Source organism: Colobus angolensis, unplaced genomic scaffold (assembly GCF_000951035.1).
Source record: "Colobus angolensis palliatus isolate OR3802 unplaced genomic scaffold, Cang.pa_1.0 Scaffold292, whole genome shotgun sequence".
Taxonomy (NCBI): Eukaryota; Metazoa; Chordata; class Mammalia; order Primates; family Cercopithecidae; genus Colobus; species Colobus angolensis.
Window position 1 is genome coordinate 2,591,165 of NW_012116177.1, and position 9,986 is coordinate 2,601,150.

Genomic DNA, 9,986 nt, shown 5'->3' on the forward strand with positions numbered 1-9,986 from the left:
ATATGTATACATATATATGTATATATACATGTACAGATTACATATATGTATACATATACATAATCTCATTCTTTTTCTGATTTTCTTATTCTTTACTGTTTTCAGGATTTATGTGTATTTTTCTATGTGTCAGTTTGCTCTGCTCATATTCCATAGTACACATTTATTCTACTTTATTTCCCTAGCAGAGTGCACCTAAATTGCTTCCAACTTCCTTCTATCACAAATAATGCTGTGATAAACATAATGACACACAACTCCTTTGGTGTCTCTGCACATATTTCTCTGGACATATACTGAAGAGAATGATTGCTGTGTCTCAGGGGATGCACATTCCATACCACAGTTTACACTGCCAGACTAAAAGGGCTCTGTTGCTCTTCATGCCTGCCACAATGCACAAGATGCCTATTTCTCCATAATCTCACCAACATTTGGTGGTATCTCTAGTTTTTGTCGAAGTGATGAGTATAAAGTGGTGCCTCATGTTTTAATTTGCATCTACATAAAAATCAGTGTGGTAGATCGTCTCCTTATGTAATAGTTTTTCTGTTGGATATTCATTCTGATAAGGGAAATTATATTGGATTATCTGGGTTGCCCAAATGTAATTACATGTGTCTAAAGTGGCTAATACCAGAAAACATTTCCTGACTGTGATCAGAGGGAGATGTGACTATGAAAGAATGGGCAGATAAGTGGAATGTTGGTGGCTTTGAAAATGGATAGAGGTGAGGTCAGGAGCAAAGAAATAGATGGCCTGTAAAAGCTGGCAAAAGTAAGCAAACAGATGCTGCTCTAGAGCCTTCAGAAAAAAATGCAGTCCTGTAGATGCCTTGATTTAGGTCCAGTGAAAAAAGAGTGCTGCTCTATATCAGAGATTAGCAAACCATAGGCCATAGGATAAATCCAGTTTGCTGCCTGATTTTATACAATCAACAAACTAGGAATGATTTTTATATTTAAAATTGTTGGAAAAAATCAAAGGAAGAATAATATTTTGTGAATCATGATTTTATATGAAATTCAAACTTCAGCTGTTTTTCATAATTAATTTAAAAAAATATTCTTCTCCACTTTTGCCCTCTACTTTGAATATCTTTTGATGATATATTTTCCTACTAGAGTGTGGAACCAAGAGCTAAATTGTGATACGATAGGTGACTTATGAGTAGCACAGAATATAGTAGGCCCATCTCTACCTAGTTCTGGTCACCACACTTCTGTCAAGGTAGCTCGGAGAAACGATGTCTGCTTATTCACCACATCATGAGGTCACCTCAAACTAAGCAGGCAGCCAATGAAAACCAGTGAGCTTTCTTTACACTAACTTTCTGAAAGTCATTTTTTCTTATTCTACTTTGTGACTTTTTTAAAAAGCTGTAGCTTCATGGAATTTAATCCTGGTATTTAGAACACTTACTGTTTAACTCTATTAAATTTCACTTTGATTTACTCTGTTGACATCTACTTTTAATTTTATCCTGTGAAATATCTTACTGTGCCTTCCGTTCCAGCAAATCTTTGTATTTGTTGAATATACTATCTTATGTAAATGACGTTTAATGATAAAACATTGGGTAGGGAAGAGACAGGATCAGAAATTCTGTGGAATACAACTATAAACTGCTATTTATAAAGACTGCAATCTATTAACTAATGAAGTAATTAATGAACCAATCATCAATCAATTATTATTCTTTTGGTATAGTTGATAGAAAAAATTTAAATCCATATACTGTAGTATTAGGCAGCTCATGTGTCTCTTTCATTCACAGGAAAATAATGAGACACTTCATCAAATGTCTCTTTAAGGTCTAGTCTACTCGTGACATTCCTCTGAGGTAATCTTAAAATATTAGATCAAGAGTGTGGTCTGAAGCAAAAAACAAAATTTGAAACATGGAGGAAATTTACAAAAGCCTCTAGGTTACCAAACGAGAATTGTGAGGATTTGAGCTGCGTAATTTTAGTGCTGGGATTTTGGAGCTAATATAATTCAATCCATACACGAAACAGATAAGCTAAAAGTTTGGAAAAGTAGGGTGAACTTGGTAAGACCCTGTACTTAGAGGCAAAATGGATTTAGGACATGTTTTGCTGAACATCTTATCCGGTGATGATTCTACCACTTACCACACCATCACTCTGTTGATCTTTATTTCTCAGCTAAGTGGCCAACTCAACTTCTTTATCTTCTTCTTTTATGGACATTTCACTGTACAGAGGCTGAAGCTGTGGGAAGCAAGTGAATTCTTTCTTTGAAAGGCCACCACTTGACCCTCAGCAGTGTTTAATTGTGGCAAATATGAACTGCTTGAAAAAAGTCTCCCTTATTTTTTCAGCCTATTTTATACTGAGGTTTTCTAGAGATCAAGAGGTAAGGCCAGATGTCTCATTATCTCAAATTATCTTTTAAACACCTTACTTGTTTAAATTACAGAAAAATGTGTTCATGAAAGTAAACAACTTCCATGCCCCAGCTTTTCTTTGGTATGGAATAATTATCTGTATTTAAAACCATTGAAAGTTCTGGGTAAATTTTAAATTCCAGGTGGTTACAGAAAAGGGCTACTTTCTTTGAAGTTTTCTATGCAATCCAACTGGCTAAGGACTGATCAACCATCACATTATCATTTCAATAAACTGTGTAATAACAGGAATAAGTGAATAGGACTGTTATCTCTGTCTTACAGGTAAGGAAGGTGATATAGCTAGCGAGTACATCTGGCTCTAGAGTATGTACATTTAGCCACACTCTCTATTGTCTCTCAAAATACGCCAATGTTCTTAGTTTAAGGAATTGAATAGTCTTGATAATGGATTTTTACTCACTTGCAGTGGGAGAAGGAAAGGGAGTGCTGGAGATGTAGTGGTGGAATGTGCATTAAGACAAAAATGTTATTCAGTTATCAATGCTTATCCTTGGGCCCTGTATGTTTTATTCGCCATTTCAAACTCCTGTGTCCATATTGGATATGTGTTTCCTACCTGCATCAGAGCCTCTACATTCTTTTAGCTTCTTTTTTTTTTTTTTTTAAAGTGTAGAGTTTTTATTAGCTTTCTTTTTTGCTCGTTTATTTATTTGTTTTTTTTTATTTTTCTTTTTTTTATTTTTTTATTTATATCTTTTAGCTTCTTAACTATAATTTCTTTTCTAAATCTTGAGACCTTTTCTCTTTTTTACTGTCTTCTTTGCTTCTATCGTAGAATATACCTGTAATATTAGCTCTATAAAAATAGATGTTGGCCAATCAGTTTACTAACCTTTATAATATATCATCAGGATTATATGACAATAGAATTTTCATTGAATTATTCTGCTCTCATTCCTCTTTAGTTTACTTTCTCAGGTTTGGTTAATATTTCCTCTTGTAATCCACTAATTATTTTTCCAATGATGAATTTACTGTAAGCTAAGTAGATAAAAATTTGCCTACTGATTCAGGAGAGAGTTAATGAACTATCATTGATACCTACTAAATATCCATCTTTTGAGACTATATATGTCAGTAATTGTAATCTATATATCTTTCTTTATGTTTAAATGTTTTATTATAAAAGTTTAAATATATGCAAAAATAGAGACTAACTTAATCAACTTTTTTAGCCCATCATCTGGTTTTAATAATTATTAACATTTTACTAATCTTGTCTCTTAAAGACATGGTGGATTTCTGGAATTAAAAAAATAGTGGTTAATCACATGACATATAAATTATTTTTCTATTATTTCTACAATGTTGTCACCCTATTATTTTGTACATGATAATATTATTTGAAAGTATTTATTGAAGATTCAGATTCACTTTGATTTTTCTTAAAAAACTGCTGTCATTTAAAGGACATTTAAAGGACATTTCCAATATATTATGATTTCTATAGAATTGTATCAAACTGTTTTTAATGAGTTTTCTAAGACTATAAACTTATGATAACCTTGGAAATTAAAGTTTTTAACATTTGGTATAAAGCAAAGAATACTCATCTTTGCCTGTCTACTCTTTGTGGCCATCTCATCTTCATTTAGCTGTAAATCCCTGGGTGGTGTCTATAGATTTGTCTTATGAATTATCAAGTGTTTTGTTGCAGAATAAAAGTAAGAATTTAAATAAGTAATGAATTATGGAGAATATTATTTAAACTTTCACCAAAAGATACAATTAAGAAAGAAAATGTGGCTGGGCAAGGTGGCTAATGCCTGTAATTCCAGTCCTTTGGGAGGTCGAGGCTGGTGGATCACCTGAGGTCAAGAGTTCAAGACCAGCTGGCCAACATGGTGAAACCCTGTCTCTAAGAAAAATACAAAAAAGTAGCCAGGCATGGTGGCGAGCGCCTGTAATCCCAGCTACTTAGGAGGCTGAGGCAGGAGAATCACTTGAACCTGGGAGGTGGAGGTTGCAGTGAGCCGAGATTGTGCCATTGCACTCCAGCCTGGACAATGTGAAACTTCGTCTCAAAAAAAGAGAAAGAATGAAAGAGAGAGAGAGAGAGAAAGAGAGGGAGAGAGGGAGGGAGGGAGGGAGGGAAGGGTGGAAGGAAGGAAGGAAGGAAGGAAGGAAGGAAGGAAGGAAGGAAATTCAATCCAAAGATTTATAAAACAATAAATGGAAGGTTCTAGTGTAGAGTGAGACACAGAAGCAATTTAGAATTAAGCCATGTGCTATTGATTAATAAGAGAATATATGTGTCCTAGCTCATATGTTATACATTATATATGTTGTATATATGTTATCTGTTGTATATATGTTAATATATGTATATGTGTTAATTTATTATATAATAAACACATAATATATGTTGTATATATGTTTATATATGTTGTATATAATATATATTGTATGTTCTAAGGATCCACATAATATGAAAAAAAGCGATGTTTTGGTATGCTTTAAGGTTTCTTTTCAATAGTCATGCAAGAATGGGATGACAATTTTGTAATTATGGCCTTGAGTAAGCAGCTTATTGCATTACGGTATGACAGAAGTACCTGGTGGTCTCAAAATATCCACTACTGTCTTGACCTAATACTTGAAAATTTCACAATTAATAAACCTATGGGGTTATGACATTAAATGCTTAAGTATTATAATTGCATTATATGTGAAACCTACTCCATTAAATCATAATCACCATTATCACACTGGCACCAATTAAGTTATCACATCGGGTTACCCACCCATCTAAAAGGCACAGGAACAAGTGGGCGAGCTTTATGCGAGAAAGAGAGAACAGGGACAGTGTAGAAGGTAAGTTAAAGAAGCTTTGAAAACCACAAAGAACTAGTTGTTTGATGGCAAGAAGTATCAAATCCAAGATTGGGGATGTTGGTTTTTTTTTTTTTAGGTGTACAGGAAGTAGAATTTATTGGTGAGTATTAAGAGGGGGGCAGCATATTGGAAGCCCTCATGAATGCAGGGCCCGCCATTTGTCCAGAGGACCACGACTGGGGATGTACTTGACCCCACAGCCATCTGGGATGAGCAGCTTTTCAGCCACCATGTCTTCAAATTCATCAGCATTGAACTTGGTGAAGCCCCACTTCTTTGAGATGTGGATCTTCTGGCGGCCAGGAAACTTGAACTTGGCCCTGCGCAGGGCCTCAATCACATGCTCCTTGTTCTGCAGCTTGGTGCGGATGGACATGATAACTTGGCCAATGGAACCCTGGCCACAGTGCCCTGGGGCTTTCCAAAAGCATCTCGCATGCCTATTTGGAACCTGTCAGCCCCAGCACAGGACAACATCTTCCTGATGCGGATGACGTGGAAGGGGTGGAGCAGCACCTGGATTATGGAAGCCATCCTTGCCGCAACTTTTTACCATGTGCTTATTGGCACAAATTTGGGCAGCCTCCAGGCCTTCACAGGACAGCTGCCATATTCATCTGAAACCATATGGCCACAGAGCAGAAACTCATCCACTTTTGCCTTCTTCCACCCTAGGTCAAAGATGCGAATCTTGGCATCAGGGACACCTCTGCAGAAGCGAGACTTTGAATACGGCTTGTTCTTACAATACCGGTAACAACGGGCGGGGCGGCGGCCCATGGCGTCACCAGGATCTTCAGTGGCGCGCTGAAGGGAAGGAGGGGGGTGGTGTTCTTAAAGGCGATAACAAATGGCCATCTAGTAGCTCTACCTTTAGATAGCCCGTGTCCACATTATTGCAGTTTTAGATATAATACACTGAAAAGTGTTCCTTTGTATTAAAGACTTACTTTATTTTTTTGTATATAATCTAGTTTTTCTTCTATAAGTTAGGATATCAATAATCATGGTTTTAAGATTTGGGAATGTTCTGAGGAAAGCTATGGGTAGCTGTACAGATTGAGATTTACTTTTATAAATCCAAATAAATCCACAAGGAAGAGAAAAACATAATTTATGTGTTAGTCAGTAGAATAGGGACTTCAGTATTGTTTGGAAAACCACTCAGGTTCATGATACAATGAAGGAGGCATCACTAAGGTTTGGCAAAGAAAATATCCTTGGTTAAAATCTCTTCTTTAGAAACCCAATAATCACACTATATTCCTCAGACAGTATGGATTATAATATATAAAGACTAAAAATGTAATACATAGGAACCTGATAATTAAAATTTCAGATGTGTTTTTATTTTCTATTATTGGTGGATTTTTTTAAAACAGATTCCTTTTGGTTGGTATTAAATTTGAAATAAATTTGAAAATCACAAAGTTTATAAAAAGTTTTTTTTTTTTTTTTTTTTTGAGGTGTAGTCTCGCTCTGTTGACTAGATTGGAATGCAGTGGTGCAATCTCAGCTTACTGCAACCTCCGCTTCCTGGGTTGAAGCGATTCTCCTGCCTCAGCCTCCCGAGTAGCTGGAATTACAGATGCATGTGCCACCACACCTGGCTAATTTTTGTATTTTTAGTAGAGACGGGGTTTCACCATGTTGGCCAGGCTGGTCTCAAACTTCTGACCTCAGGTGATCTGCCTACCTTGGCCTCCAAGAGTCCTGGGATTATAGTCGTGAGCCACAGCACCTAGCACATAAAAGTTTTTTTTAACTTTCATTTGTATTCCACATTAGGAGTCTTGTAAGGCATTTTGTCATATTTTTAAAATATTTAAATTAATTTGCTAACAATGCCTTTCTATTTTGTGCATTAGACATGCCATAAAATTTATGTAAAACTTGGGCATAAAACTGAACTGTAAAGATTTTAAGCTTTTCTTAATAAAGGAACTCAGAAAATATTAAATATAATTTGATTTATTTTAAGAAGATTTAGAATAACTATTTCATGAACTCTTTTGAGCACATACTCCATACCAAGCCCTATACTAACTGCTAAGGGAGTAGAGGGATAAGTAAACTTGATGTTTGCATGAATCATCTGGTATTTTCTGCAATGTAGTTTTTGTGAGAATGATGATCTTTAGGTTAGGCTAATGGTGAAATGAGTCAAGTTACAGAAGTCTCAAATTGGGTAGACTTGCTTTCAGTGGTATTGGGTAAATGCTTAGGTACTAGAAAGAAGATGGGGGATCATAGGAAAGTACAAGTTTCTTAGAACACTCAGTTTTCAGAATCAGAGTAGGGCTATCATTGAAACTAATTTTATTCTGATCTAGAGAAAAACTGAGGGTATTTTTATATCGTACCTAGCTAGATCCAGGTTTAGTTACATAGCCTAGAATAGTCCAGTGTGTGATGATAAGTGTAAGTACTGCAAAGCACTATGTCTGTACAAGGTAAGGAGGAAGAGAGACTGGGCATGGTGGCTCACACCTGTAATTCCAGCACTTTGGGAGGCTGAGGCCAGTGAATTTGTTGAGGCCAGGAGTTTGAGACCAGCCTGGCCAACATGGTGAAACACCTTTCCTACTAAAACTATAAAAAATTAGCCAGACGTGGTGGCATGCACCAGTAATCCCAGCTATGTGGAAGGCTGAGGCATGAGAATTGCTTGAATCCAGGAGGTGGAGGTTGCAGTGAGCTGAGATTACGCCACTGCACTTCAGCCTGGGTGACAAGCAAGACTCTGTCTCAAAAGAAAAAAAAAGGGAGAAAGAGAGATAGAAATCTAGATAGATAAATAAGAACTCATGTAACTCAATAGCAAAAAAATAATAAAAATAATAATCTGATTAATCTGATTAAAAAATGGGTGAAAGACCAGAATAGGTATTTCTCAAAAGAAGACATACAAATGGACAACAGGTATATTCAAACAATGCTCAACATCACACACGTTCAGAGAAATGTAAATCAAAATACAATGAGATATCATCTCACCTCAGCTAGAATAGCTATTATTAAATATCAAAAAGACAAAAATAACATGCTGACAAGGATGTGGAGAAAGAAGAATGTTTATACACTATTGGTAGGAATGTAAAGTAGTGCAGCTATGATGGAAAACAATATGAGAGTTCCTAAAAAAAACCAAGAGAACTACCATATGAACTAAGAATTCTACTGCTGGATATATATCCAAAAGAAAACAAATTGGTATAAGTAACAAACACGTGTTTATTGCAGCACTATGCACAATAGCCAAGATATGGAATCAACCTAAGTGTCTATCAATGGATGAAAGGATGAAGGAAATGGTATATAAACAAAATGCAATATTAAAAAAGAATGAAATTCTGTCATTTGCAGTGACATAGATGGAACTTTATGTCAAGTGAAATAAGTCAGGCACAGAAAGACAAATTTTTCTCACTCATATTTGGGAGCTAAAAAAGTGGATCTTATGGAAGGTGGAGAGTAGAATGGTGGTTACCAGAAGCTGGGAAGACAAGGGAGGAGGAGGGACAAAAAGTTGGTTAAAAGGAACAAAAATATAGAGGGAATAAGTTCCAGCATTTGACAGTACAGTAGAAAAATTATTGCTAACAATAATTTATTGTATATGTCAAAATAGGTAAAAGATTTGTAATATCCCCAACACCAAGAAAAGATAAATGTTTGAGTTGAGGAATAAGTCAATTACCTTGATTTGATCATTACACATTGTATACAGATAAAAAAAATCACATATGCACTAAAAATATGAACTATTAAATAACAATAAAAGGAAGCAAATAATAAAAGAAAAACATAAATAAATTCAAGCTAAATCTAAAAAATTTTTAAAAAGAAATGTAGTTGGACTGTGAAAGATGGGGAATAACAAATTTTAAAAATTTGTCATAGGCAGAGTAATGCTCCCAGTAGAGGTCCACAACCTAATCCCAGGAGTCTGTGAATATGCTACCTTACATTTAGGTTGCAGATAAGATAACAAATCGGTTGACCTTGAGATAGGAAGATTATCCCAGATTATCCTAGTGGGTCCAACGTAATCACTAGAGTCCTTATGTGGATTAAATGGAAAAGGAAAAGAGAGTGAGATAACCGGAGGAATGGCAGTGTTCTGGCTTCCAAGGTGGAAAGAGTTCATCAGCCAAGTCATATGGGTGGCCTCTAGAAGTTCTAAAAGGCGAGAAACAGATTCTTCCCGAGAGCCTGAACATGGAGAACAAAGCCCTGCCGCCACCTCGGTTTTAACCCAACAATTTCGTGATTCTTTAAAGTAGTTAGTATCATTCAATAAATTCCTTTTCTGCATAAGTTAGTTAAAGAGGATTCTGTTGCTTTCAGCTAAGAACCCTGACCAAGAGAGGGGTCAAATGAGAAAACAATATGGAATTAACTTTTAAGAAGTGAGTAAATAATTTTCAATAGAATTAAAGGATCCATTTCAGACTTCTGACCTCCAGCACTAGAAGATGATACATTTGGGTCAAGTCATTCAGTTAGTGGTCATTTGTTATAGCAGCAATAGGATACCCACACTATGGAAATCAAATTTTGTGAGCTTCATTTTTCTCAAATCCAAAATAGAGTTTTAATACTCACTTCCTAAACAATAATATCAAAATCTGATTGCAAAACTTATATGATATAATGTATTTGAAGTATTTAGCATATGGCAAAACAACTATGAAATGTTTAGTCAGTGTCATT

At 35.5% G+C, this 9,986-nt stretch overlaps 1 pseudogene across 1 annotated transcript; it reads right to left on the reverse strand.

The window, feature by feature from the left end:
- Positions 1–2,034: 2,034 nt before the first annotated feature.
- Positions 2,035–6,090, reverse strand: LOC105516854 (annotated as a pseudogene). The gene is made up of 2 exons (XR_001002555.1): positions 5,362–6,090; positions 2,035–2,045 (listed from the first exon to the last, which is right to left on the reverse strand). The product of XR_001002555.1 is annotated as a 60S ribosomal protein L10-like (transcript).
- Positions 6,091–9,986: the final 3,896 nt, after the last annotated feature.